Raw genomic sequence first — 12,500 nt, 5'->3', positions numbered from 1 at the left:
TGGCACCAGACCGGAGTCAAGCCTGGAGAATTAATTAGCACCAGACCGGAGTCAAGCCTGGAGAATTAATTGGCACCAGACCGGAGTCAAACCTGGAGAATTAATTGGCACCAGACCGGGGTCAAACCTGAAGAATTAATTTGCACCAGACCGGGGTCAAGCCTAGATGATTAATGAGCACCAGACCGGGGTCAAACCTGGAGTGTAAAACCCGGAGAAAAAAGAATTTTTACAATTTACGAATGATATAAAACAATCAATCTAATTAAGAATTGTTAAACGGTTAATTTACTTAAGAAACGTTTAAATCGGAGCAATAATTAGATTCCAGTTCATTATCATGCTACAATCAATATATGTTACGTTGACATTAAAACTAAAGAGATGCGAAATGCAGTAGCCTCCGTAGCCCAATGGATAAGGCACCGGCCTCCTAAGCCGGGGATTGCGGGTTCGAGTCCCGTCGGAGGTATGATTTAACCTCATTTTTTTGTTTACTTAAATCTTTTTTCTTGATATATGACAGAATACACACTCGCACGCACACACACACATAAATATAATTCAATCATTTCACTTCTACCTGTTTCTTTTCCATCCACTCTCTTGGTGTGTGTGGGAGTGTGCTCGCTGCGCGCACTCGTATGTATGTGTGTGTGTTATATGTTTCGAGAGAAATCTCGAATGTAGGATAATAGCCATGAAAACAAAAAATCGGGTGTGGGGAAGAGGCTAAGACGGGGGTGGGGAAGAGGCTAAGCAGTCGCTACAGGGAATGGAACTCTGTATCTCTTAAATTCCACCTGAGCGCTCTACTCAACTGAACTGAACGAACCTTGACAACCAATCCCGTCCCTTAGTTACAAGCTAATTATAACTCTTAAATTAATTTATATAAAATTAACATTAAATATAAAGACAAGGACAGCTAATTCTGAAGCCTCCGTGGCCCAATGGATAAGGCACCGGCCTCCTAAGCCGGGGATTGCGGGTTCGAGTCCCGTCGGAGGTAAAGAGTCGTTCTGTAAAAAGAATTTTCTTTTTGTTTTTTTTCTCAATGAGGTGGGGTCAGGAAAGCATACTTGGTTGGAACTGCCTCCTACATCTTTTTAAGCCATTTTTATTTTCAAATAAATAGCAAAATTCTTCTGTGGTCATTTCTTCATTCTTTAGCAGAGTAATTTGGGGTTAAATGTTTATTTTTTGAAGTCTATTAGTCAGGAGAGAGGGTCTCCAAGACATATTGGAGGAGTGAATGAAGAAAGTATCGTCAATCGGAAGCCTGGCACCATTTCTGGTAAACATTATGCAAGAGAGCGATAGGTTAACGCTACCACCACCTTAGCAAACCACGGTGGGATTTGAACTCGAAAATTTTCACCAAAATTTTTCGAAAATTTTCATCGAAAATTTTACCCAAAAATTTTTCGAAAATTTTCACCGAAAATTTTACCCAAAAATTCTTCGAAAATTTTCACCAAGGTGGTAAAGAGAGCGATAGGTTAACACTACCACCACCTTAGCAAACCACGGTGGGATTTGAACTCAGAAAATAATGAGCTGGAACAAATACCGCAAGATATTCGATCATAGACGAGTTTACAGTTCGGCCAACGAACCACTCTGGAATGGTTCGTATTTATTGAATGCATCTATACATTTTGTCCGACACGCCAACGATTCTGCTAGCACGCTATCCTAAAGAAATCTGTAATTATAATTTCAAATTTCGGTACACGGCCAGTAGTTCTTTGCGAAAGGGAATAAGCAATTACATCGACCCCAGTGTCCAACTGGTACTGATTAGGATGAAAGGCAAACTTGGACCTCGCTGGAACTTGAACTCAGAACGTAACGATAAAAAAAAAAACATCTGTAAAAATGGTGTCATATTTTGGAACAAGGTCCACCATTTCGGGAGAGGGCTAAGTGGATTACATCGACCCCCCAGTGTCCAGCTGGTACTTTATTTATCGACCCCGTCTTTTAGCTTCAAGTTAATTTATATCTTTAAAGACAAAGTCAACTTCTGAACGTAAAGATGAATGATCGGTGATAATGACATTTAAGCATTTCCATATTGATGGTACCAAAACTTTATTTTTGTATTTTTCTTGGTTGTTTTACTTTCGTTATCAATCCGGCAGATACGTTTCACTCTAAACCAAAGATTGCAAAGAAACTCGTGAATCGAAATAACAATGAACATTTTAGAAACGACTAAATCTCGAACGCAGAATAGCTGCAGAAACAGATGAGAGAATCGAGAAAAAGAGGCTAACTTGCCGCCACACAGAATCGAACTCTGTATCATTTATATTCCAACTGAGAGCTCTACTCAACTGAGTCAAACGATCCTTGACAACGGAACCCGTCTCTTAGTTACAAGTTAATTATAACTCTTAAATTAATATATAACATTGACGTTAAATATAGACAAGGACGGCTTAGATAGAATCCTCCGGGGCCCAATGGGTAAGGCACTGGCCTCTTAAGCCGGGGATTACGGGTTCGAGTTCTTTCGGAGGTGAAACGTCATTTATAAAATCCTCTCTTTGTCTTTTTTTTTCTCACCGAGGCAAGAAAGAACACTTGGTTCTAACTGTCAACAAGGAGTGCGCATGCGCAGCATCTTTGGTTACTATAAAAACAGACTTCTTCGCCACGGTGGTGTCTAAAATACTTCTAATTGGCTAAAATACTCAAATTTTAGAAAGTTTAAAGGCTAATAACTTCTTAATTATGGCTTTATAGGGAAAATGAATTTCATTTTCATAATTAGTTTACAAAACTTAATCCATAAACCAAATTTGAAAACAGTTCGAACAAAATTGTAAACAGTGACGAAAACCGAGAAAACGAATAAGAGCCGGGGGTGGGGGAAGAGGCTAAGCAGCCGCTACAGAGAATGGAACTCTGTATCTCTTGAATTCCGACTGAGCGGTCTACACCATTGAACTAAACAATCTATGACAACCGATTCCGTCTCTTAGTTACAAGTCAATTATACCTCTTAATTTAACACATTTAGATTTAAGGTTAAATACAAAGACAAGGGTGGCCCAATGGATAAGGCACCGGCCTCCTAATCCGGGGATTGCGGGTTCGAGTCCCGTCGGAGGTATGATTTAACCTCATTTTTTTTACTTAAATCTTTTTTCTTGATATATGACAGAATACACACTCGCACGCACACACACCTTACACACACACACACACACACACACATAAATATAATTCAATCATCTCACTTCTACCTGTTTCTTTTCCATCCACTCTCTTGGTGTGTGGGGGAGTGTGCTCGCTGCGCGCACGCGTATGTATGTGTGTGTGTTATATGTTTCGAGAGAAATCTCGAATGTAGGATAATAGCCATGAAAACAAAAAATCGGGTAAAATACTTTCATAGACGGGGGTGGGGAAGAGGCTAAGCAGGGAATGGAACTCTGTATCTCTTAAATTCCACCTGAGCGCTCTACTCAACTGAACTGAACGAACCTTGACAACCAATCCCGTCCCTTAGTTACAAGCTAATTATAACTCTTAAATTAATTTATATAAAATCAACATTAAATATAAAGACAAGGACAGTTAATTCTGAAGCCTCCGTGGCCCAATGGATAAGGCACCGGCCTCCTAAGCCGGGGATTGCGGGTTCGAGTCCCGTCGGAGGTAAAGAGTCGTTCTGTAAAAAGAATTTTTGCTTTGTTTTTTTTTTCTCAATGAGGTGGGGTCAGGAAAGCATACTTGGTTGGAACTGCCCCCTACATCTTTTTAAACCATTTTTCTTTTCAAATAAATAGCAAAATTCTTCTGTGGTCATTTCTTCATCCTTTGGAGTTAATTGTTTATTTTTTGAAGTCTATTAATCAGGAGATAGGATCTCCAAGACATATTGGAGGAGTGAATGAAGAAAGTATCGTCAGATCGGAAGCCTGGCACCATTTCTGGTAAACATTATGCAAGGTGGAGGTGGTAAAGAGAGCGATAGGTTGACACTACCACCACCTTAGCAAACCATGGTGGGATTTGAACTCAGAAAATAATGAGCTGGAACAAATACCGCAAGATATTCGATCATAGACGAGTTTACAGTTCGGCCAACGAACCACTCTGGAATGGTTCTTATTAATTGACTCTGAAAGGTGAAGCTAATCATGACAGAATTTGAACTCAGAACGCCGAGTTTGGAAATATATGCCACAAAGCATTTTCTCAGACGCTCTACCGATTATGCCATGTCAAACAATATCTAATTTCCTTCCTTCTCCTTGTTCTACATATGTCTGCTTAACACTGAAGCCTTTTCTTCCTCCAACGACAAATTATAAAATACAAGAAGTATCACTCATTTGAAACGTGTTGATTCTATCATTCATAAATCTCAATAAATCTTTAGACTTTTGGGAGCGTGACAATCTGGAATATGATAACATCTTCTAGTGTTTGATTTCATCTGCCAATATTTCTGGTTCAAAGTTTTGGGGTCGATAAAGTAAGTACCAGTTATTGGGGCTGGATGTGACCGGCTTACCCATCATCCTGAAATTGCCAACGTTGTGGCAAAATTTCAAACCAATATTCCTGGTTCAAATAAGGCAGCGAACTGGCAGAATCGTTATTGCGCCGGGAAAAATACTTAGCAGCATTTCGTCCGTCGTTGTGTTAGGAGGGGAAATTTCGGCCAGGTAGCCTTTGCCTTTCATTCTTCCCGGGTCAATAAAATAAATACCAGTTGAGTACTAGGGTTGAAGCAAAATTGTTGACCCTGTGCGGAATTTTGAAATCAATATTTTTGGTTCAAATCACGAGACAATTCTTCAAGGTGGTGCTCCAGTATGGCTGCAGTTTAATGACTGAAATAAGTCCTTGCTACTATAGATAGAAGGCCTGGAATTGCGTGTGTCGGGGGGGGGGGCAACCAATGATATCGACCCCAGTTCGTAACTGGTACTTATTTCATCGACTCCAAAAGAATGAAAGTCAAAGTCGACCTGGGCAGTATTTGAACTCAGAGTATAAAAAGCCGGAATAAATGTATCTATACATTTTGTCCGACACGCCAACGATTCTGCTAGCACGCTATCCTAAAGAAATCTGTAATTATAGTTTCAAATTTCGGTACACGGCCAGTAGTTCTTTGCGAAAGGGGATAAGCAATTACATCGACCCCAGTGTCTAACTGGTACTGATAAGGATGAAAGGCAAACTGGACCTCGGTGGAACTTGAACTCAGAACGTAACGATAAAAATAACATCTGTAAAAATGGTGTCATATTTTGGAACAATGCCTACCATTTCGGGAGAGGGCTAAGTCGATTACATCGACCCCAGTGTCCAGCTGGTACTTTATTTATCGACTCCGTCTTTTAGCTTCAAGTTGATTTATATCTTTAAAGACAGAGTCAACTTCTGAACGTAAAGATGAATGATCAGTGATAATGATATTTAAGCATTTCCATATTGATGGTACCAAAACTTTATTTTTGTATTTTTCTAGGTTTTTTTACTTTCGTTATCAATCCGGCAGATACGTTTCACTCTAAACCAAAGATTGCCAAGAAACTCGTGAATCGAAATAACTATAAACATTTTAGAAACGACGGAAATCTCGAACGCAGAATAGCTACAGAAACAGATGAGAGAATCGAGAAAAAGAGGCTAACTTGCCGCCACACAGAATCGAACTCTGTATCATTTAAATTCCAACTGAGAGCTCTACTCAACTAAGTCAAACGATCTTTGACAACCGAACCCGTCTCTTAGTTACAAGTTAATTATAACTCTTAAATTAATATATAACATTAACGTTAGATATAAAGACAAGGACGGTTTATTCAGAATCCTCCGTGGCCCAGTGGCCCGGGGATTACGAGTTCTTTCGGAGGTGAAACGTCATTTATAAAATCCTCTCTTTGTCTTTTTTTTTCTCACCGAGGCAAGAAAGAACACCTGGTTGTAGCAGCCGCTACAGAGAATGGAACTCTGTATCTCTTGAATTCCGACTGAGCGGTCTACACCATTGAACTAAACAATCTATGACAACCGATTCCGTCTCTTAGTTACAAGTCAATTATACCTCTTAATTTAACACATTTAGATTTAATGTTAAATACAAAGACAAGGTTGATTTAACAAGGAGCCTCTGTGGCCCAATGGATAAGGCACCGGCCTCCTAAGCCGGGGATTGCGGGTTCGAGTCCCGTCAGAGGTAGAGTTTCTTTTTTATTTTTTTTCTCAATGAGGTGGAGTATTTGTTCCAGCTCATTATTTTCTGAGTTCAAATCCCACCGTGGTTTGCTAAGGTGGCGGTAGTGTTAACTTATCGCTCTCTTTACCACCTCTACTTTGCATAATGTTTACCAGAAATGGTGCCAGGCTTCCGATCTGACGATACTTTCTTCATTCACTCCTCCAATATGCCTTGGAGACTCTCTCTCCTGACTAATAGACTTCAAAAAATAAACACCTCATTGAGAAAAAGAATAAAAAAGAAACTCTACCTCTGACGGGACTCGAACCCGCAATCCCCGGCTTAGGAGGCCGGTGCCTTATCCATTGGGCCACAGAGGCTCCTTGTTAAATCAACCTTGTCTTTGTATTTAACATTAAATCTAAATGTGTTAAATTAAGAGGTATAATTGACTTGTAACTAAGAGACGGAATCGGTTGTCATAGATTGTTTAGTTCAATGGTGTAGACCGCTCAGTCGGAATTCAAGAGATACAGAGTTCCATTCTCTGTAGCGGCTGCTTAGCCTCTTCCCCCACCCCCGGCTCTTATTCGTTTTCTCGGTTTTCGTCACTGTTTACAATTTTGTTCGAACTGTTTTCAAATTTGGTTTATGGATTAAGTTTTGTAAACTAATTATGAAAATGAAATTCATTTTCCCTATAAAACCATAATTAAGAAGTTATTAGCCTTTAAACTTTCCAAAATTTGAGTATTTTAGCCAATCAGAAGCGATTATGTTAGACGAAGAAGTCTGTTTCTATTGTAACCAAAGATGCTGCGCATGCGCACAATGAGTGTCACCACCACTTGTTCTATAATTGTTTTCATAACAGATGGGTCTCACATTCAACAAATTGAAAGTACATAAGGGATGGTTGACTCTTATATTTGTGAATTTATGTGGAGAAGGAGATACGAGAAAGTGAATTTATTTTATAAAATCCTAGATTGTATTGCAAACTTTCGTTCTTGAATTTTTGACTGCTATCTCTAGCAACTCCTGTTGGTTTGTTCGCAGTTCTTAAATATTTAATTTGCTCAGGAATGTTTTAATGTTTTGTTAACTTTGCTCGTGTATATTTTAATGTTTTGATTGTTATTTCTAGCAACTCCTGTTGGTTTGTTCGTAGCTTTTAAAAATTTAATTATCAAAGATTAGCAGTACCGCCCGGCGTTGTTCGGGTTTGTTTCGACCCCTTAGAATCGCAATTTTTGAAAAGTAAAAATTTTGCATAATGTAGCTTGTTATTCTCTTTAAGTGAACATTTTTCTGGTTGAAATACACTGAAAAATGGCGACACAGCAGTCAAAAAATCGTAAAAAATAGGGATTTTCATAGAAAAAAAAGCACCTTTTTGATGTAAATGATTTTTGGTGTTAATAATAAAAAAACTCTACCTCTAACGGGACTCGAACCCGCAATCCCCGGCTTAGGAGGACGGTGCCTTATCCATTGGGCCACAGAGGCTCCTGAATAAATCACCCTTGTCTTTGTATTTAACATTAAATCTAAATGTGTTCAATTAAGAAGTATAAATTAAGAGTTATAATTACGGGTTCGAGTTCTTTCGGAGGTGAATCGTCATTTATAAAATCCTTTCTTTGTATTTTTTTTCTCAGAAGGAAGAGCAAGCCTTCTTCTATCATACTCTCAATTTTGGTCAATTTGCGCCGCTGGGTCTCGGAGGAGATAGTGTTAGTTGAAGGCTGCCAAACCTGTCATACACAAACAACTTCAGCTTTATATATATATAGATATATAAACGTAACCATACGTCACAACTTGAAGTAGAACGCTCGCTGTACTACACAGTCTGGATACCAATCGTTTGAGGCCTTTTCCCAACAATAGACGCAGGCGTGAATATGTGGTAAGAAGCTTGCTTCCCAACCACATGGTTCCAGATTCGGTCCAACTGTCTGTGGCTTCTACCATTTATTGCCACGGGCCGACCAGAGCCTTGTGAGTGAATTTGTCAGAAGGAAACTGGAAAAAGCCCGTCGTATATGTACATGTTTGTGTGTTTGTGTCTTTGTGCATGCATTTTTCCCCCAGCAACACCTGATAACCGGCGTTGGCATGTTTACGTCCCCGTAATTCAGCAAAATAAACCGATGGAAGAAGTACCGATTCATTCGACTAAAGCTTTTCACGGTGGTGCCCCAGCATGGCCACAATCTAATGACTAAAACAAGTAAAAGATAAATAAAATGAATATTGGTTTCGAATTTTGGTACAAAGTCAGCACTTCCGGTGTGGGGTAAGTCGGTTACATCGCCCCTCCCCCCTAGTACATGACTGGTACTTATTTCATCGACCCCGAAAGGATAAATGAAAAAGTCGACCTCGGTGGAACTTGAACTCAAAACGTGAACAGGGACGAAATGTCATTGACCGCTTCGTTCGACGCGCTAACGATTCTACCAGTTCTCTTCAAACGACCAAACGCTAATTTTTATTTCTATCGTATCAAGATCGTTTATTATGGCAAAGCTATGGGTTTAAAAAGTTCGTTTTCTATTCACGTGTTTTGGGGTTCAATCCCATTGCACGGCAGCCTGAACCCCGTGGCCAACACTACTACCATTGGTATCAGTTTGGTTGATTTTGATTGTCTTTACATTTCGTTTTATTTATTTATTGCTTTTTTTTTTAACGCCTCACGGAAAAATACGGAGATTAGCAGGGTTTAATGCAGTTTCGCACCTCTCCATGAAAAATGCAACTTTTTCAAAAACTTTTTCCGGATTCCTACGTTTTAGATTTTTACTTTAAAGTGATCGTAGCGAATTGACATGAAAATCGAAATTAAATACAGGCATTTGCGTTTTACTTGTGTTTGCCTGAAATAATCGTGAATAATAATGGTACTATTTAAGAAGAGTGGTCCCGGTGCGCCTTTTTTTCTTCTTTTTTTTTTTTGCATATTCGTAATCTCCGACATCTAAAAACCTAGGAATCCGAAAAAACTTTTTCAAAAAAATGCATTTTTCAAGGAGAGGTGCGAAACTGCATTAGCCCCGTTGAGCATTCTGAAAAATAAAACCCCTTTTTTTCCCCTTCAAAATTCCATTTTTTTTTTAAATTCTCCCTCCATACACAGGGTACCCACTACACACACCACCCACCTCAGCCCATACCGGATGTTTTTAAACTGATCCGCACATTTGCGCATGCGTAAATGCTTTACGAATAAGCTAACGTAATGTGAGAGGGCTTATGGTAGTCGTTCCACATGCTAGAAATAACAGCCAATTCTCTGACAACCATGTTTTTTGTCTGAAATTCTAGTTTTCTCATTCTCTCTTCCTCTAGCTGTTTTGGGGGATAACATCTTTATTTTCGATGATGGAAACACAAAAATTCAAAGCAATTCTTTTGAAGAAAGAGAGTGGGGCCAGGATGGAGCGTCTTCGACACATCTGCTTTTTATATTTCATGACGTTCATTTAACGATCAAGGTAATTAACCAATAATCAAACAAAATAATTACCTGCACGTAAGCTAATAATTAATATCCTCCAAGACAGGCGTAGGAGTGGCTGTGTGGTAAGTAGCTTGCTTACCAGCCACATGGTTCCGGGTTCAGTCCCACTGCGTGGCACCTTGAGCAAGTGTCTTCTACTGTAGCCTCGGGCCGACCAAAGCCTTGTGAGTGGATTTGGTAGGCGGAAACTGAAAGAAGCCCGTCGTATATATGTATATATATATGTATATGTGTGTGTGTATACGTTTGTGTGTCTGTGTTTGTCGCCCCAACGTCGCTTGACTACCGATGCTGGTGTGTTTACGTCCCCGTAACTTTGCGGTTCGGCAAAAGCGACCGATAGAATAAGTACTAGGCTTACAAAGAATATGTTCTGGGGTCGATTTGCTCGACTAAATGCGGTGCTCCAGCATGGTCACAGTCAAATGATTGAAACAAGTAAAAGAGTATATAATTATTGTTCTATTTTGACTTCAGAATTTTAGACAAGTTTATCTTTCGTCGTAGCTTCTGTGGCTCAAAGCCAGAGATTGCCGTTTCGAGTTGCGTCGCATATATGATTCAGTTTTTTTTTCTTTTCTTTTTTCTTTTTCTTTTTTTTTTTTACTTCAAAGCAGAAAAGAAAGCAATTTTCTTTCAGACGCCTTCGTGGCCCAATGGATAAGGCATCGGCCTCCTAATCCGGGGGTTGCGGGTTCGAGTCCTGTCGGAGGTATATTTGATAATTTTTTTCTCCCTCCTTCTAAGAATTCGAAACACTTTTTAAGCTGTGGGGCTGTGATGGGTCCGAAGTGTAAGGTCTGGGGAGACACGCGAACGACCGAGAGACCTTGCCGGAAGGAGAGGAACAAGGAAAGTCATGTGAGCGGAAGCATGACTAGCGTGGGCCTCTTTTGCTGGGGGTGGGGTCGTCGTACTTCGCAGACGTGTGTTGCCCCGCAAGTTGAAGGAATTTGCCATTCGGTTATGACCAGAGATTAGGCGTGTAGGGCTCTCACGGACATATCGCGGTTAGCAAGAATCGACGTTACGAGAGGACTCGCGACGGAGGTGAACTGCACTCCCCCCCCCCCGCAACCCTCGTAATTACTGGTACAACATCGATTTTCCTGAACCAACGCCTCTCCGGATTACTGATTTTTCTAAACGGGAGAGGAGGTGGGGAGGCGTCTCTAAATTAAACAAATATTAAGTTTACTTACATAGTTAAATAAAATGCAGGAACCTGTATATTAGTTTAAATCAGAGGTTCTCAAACTTTTGAGGTCACCGCCCCTCCCCCCATGGCCACACAATACCCTCAACATCCCCACCCCTATTTTTATCTATAGATAAATATTTTATGTTTTATAGTAGCGAGAAGTTGAGGTTATAAGAGATAATGGTGTCATTGAGACCCAAAGGTGTCAGGTAATACTGAATAGGTGCTATAGACAGACCATAGTTAAGTTTCAGATTTGGTAATATTGCGAATAACGGGTTCAACGCTGGTTCTATGTCAGCGTGTGTATATAAGAATTTTCTGCGTAATAAGATAAAAAAAACCAAGGCTGTATAGATATACTATGAATCATTTGGTATTTAATATAATATTACATAATTTGTGTGGAGGCGCAATGGCCCAGTGGTTAGGGCAGCGGACTCGCGGTCATAGGATCGCGGTTTCGATTCCCAGACCGGGCGTTGTGAGTGTTTATTGAGCGAAAACACCTAAAAGCTCCACGAGGCTCCGGCAGGGGATGGTGGTGATCCCTGCTGTACTCTTTCACCACAACTTTCTCTCACTCTTACTTCCTGTTTCTGTTGTACCTGTATTTCAAAGGGCCGGCCTTGTCACTCTCTGTGTCACGCTGAATATCCCCGAGAACTACGTTAAGGGTACACGTGTCTGTGGAGTGCTCAGCCACTTACACGTTAATTTCACGAAATAAAGAAATTACACGTTAATTTCACGAAATAAAGAAATTACACGTTAATTTCACGAGCAGGTTGTTCGGATCAACTGGAACCCTCATCGTCGTAACCGGCGGAGTGCTTCCCATTCCACATAATTTGTATATAATACTAAAGCGATATCATAATAAATTCATAGCAATCCCCCAATCTACTGTCTTCTTCACAACGCCTCCTTTTTCTCTACCGCACCCCCCCCCTTAGGCACCGGCACTCACCTAGACCCTCTCAATGCTCACCGGGGGGCGGTAGCGCCCTGTGGTTTAAATGACACAAGGTTATTAATACTAAACTGTGCGAGGTACGGCGAAAGAGGGCCGCTCGCTCAGTAAACTAGTTTTGGCGGCAGCAGGAATTTGAAGTTCCTGCCCGTAAATTAGTGCGGATTAGAAGAGATTCCCAGACTGTCAGAGTCCAGAAACGAAGGAGGTGAATTGGCTGAATCGTTTGCGCATCGGACAAAACACGTAATTGCATTTCGTTCGACACTTTACATTCTGAGTTCAAATACCGCTGAGGTCAGCAGTGTCTTTCTTCAAGGAGGTGCCCCAGCGTGGCAGCAGTCTAATGACTGTTCGAAGTAAAAAGACAAAAGATGAAATCTTATTCTTGTAAAGTTCATTAAACGATTCAGTTCGGAAATGTTTCAACGTAAAAGTAATTAATGCTTAATGTAATTAATCAGCAGCCGTTAATCAGCACGGCCTGTGCTTCTTTTGACTTTAAAGTATAAGAAAAGAATTACCTTGTGCAGTTGCCTTCGTGGCCCAATGGATAAGGCACCGGCCTCCTAAGCCGGGGATTGCGGGTTCGAGTCCCGTCGGA

The 12,500-nt window shown here is 40.5% G+C and overlaps 6 non-coding genes across 6 annotated transcripts in view; 5 read left to right on the top strand and 1 right to left on the bottom strand.

Moving 5' to 3' along the window:
* Nucleotides 1-399: 399 nt before the first annotated feature.
* Nucleotides 400-472, top strand: Trnar-ccu. The gene has a single exon. It is a non-coding gene; the product is annotated as a tRNA-Arg (tRNA).
* Nucleotides 473-939: 467 nt separating this feature from the next.
* Trnar-ccu lies at nt 940-1,012 on the top strand. The gene has a single exon. It is a non-coding gene; the product is annotated as a tRNA-Arg (tRNA).
* Nucleotides 1,013-3,602: 2,590 nt separating this feature from the next.
* On the top strand, nt 3,603-3,675 carry Trnar-ccu. The gene has a single exon. It is a non-coding gene; the product is annotated as a tRNA-Arg (tRNA).
* Nucleotides 3,676-6,141: 2,466 nt separating this feature from the next.
* On the top strand, nt 6,142-6,214 carry Trnar-ccu. The gene has a single exon. It is a non-coding gene; the product is annotated as a tRNA-Arg (tRNA).
* A 286-nt stretch (nt 6,215-6,500) lies between these two features.
* On the bottom strand, nt 6,501-6,573 carry Trnar-ccu. The gene has a single exon. It is a non-coding gene; the product is annotated as a tRNA-Arg (tRNA).
* Nucleotides 6,574-12,431: 5,858 nt separating this feature from the next.
* Trnar-ccu overlaps nt 12,432-12,500 on the top strand; it is a 73-nt gene continuing 4 nt past the window's right edge. The window contains exon 1 of the tRNA in view: nt 12,432-12,500. This exon is cut by the window's right edge and continues 4 nt beyond it. This is a non-coding gene — a tRNA (tRNA-Arg).

The sequence above is a fragment of the Octopus sinensis genome, unplaced genomic scaffold (genome assembly GCF_006345805.1).
Source record: "Octopus sinensis unplaced genomic scaffold, ASM634580v1 Contig16368, whole genome shotgun sequence".
In the NCBI taxonomy this organism is placed as follows: Eukaryota; Metazoa; Mollusca; class Cephalopoda; order Octopoda; family Octopodidae; genus Octopus; species Octopus sinensis.
This window is presented reverse-complemented; position numbering and strand designations above follow the sequence as displayed.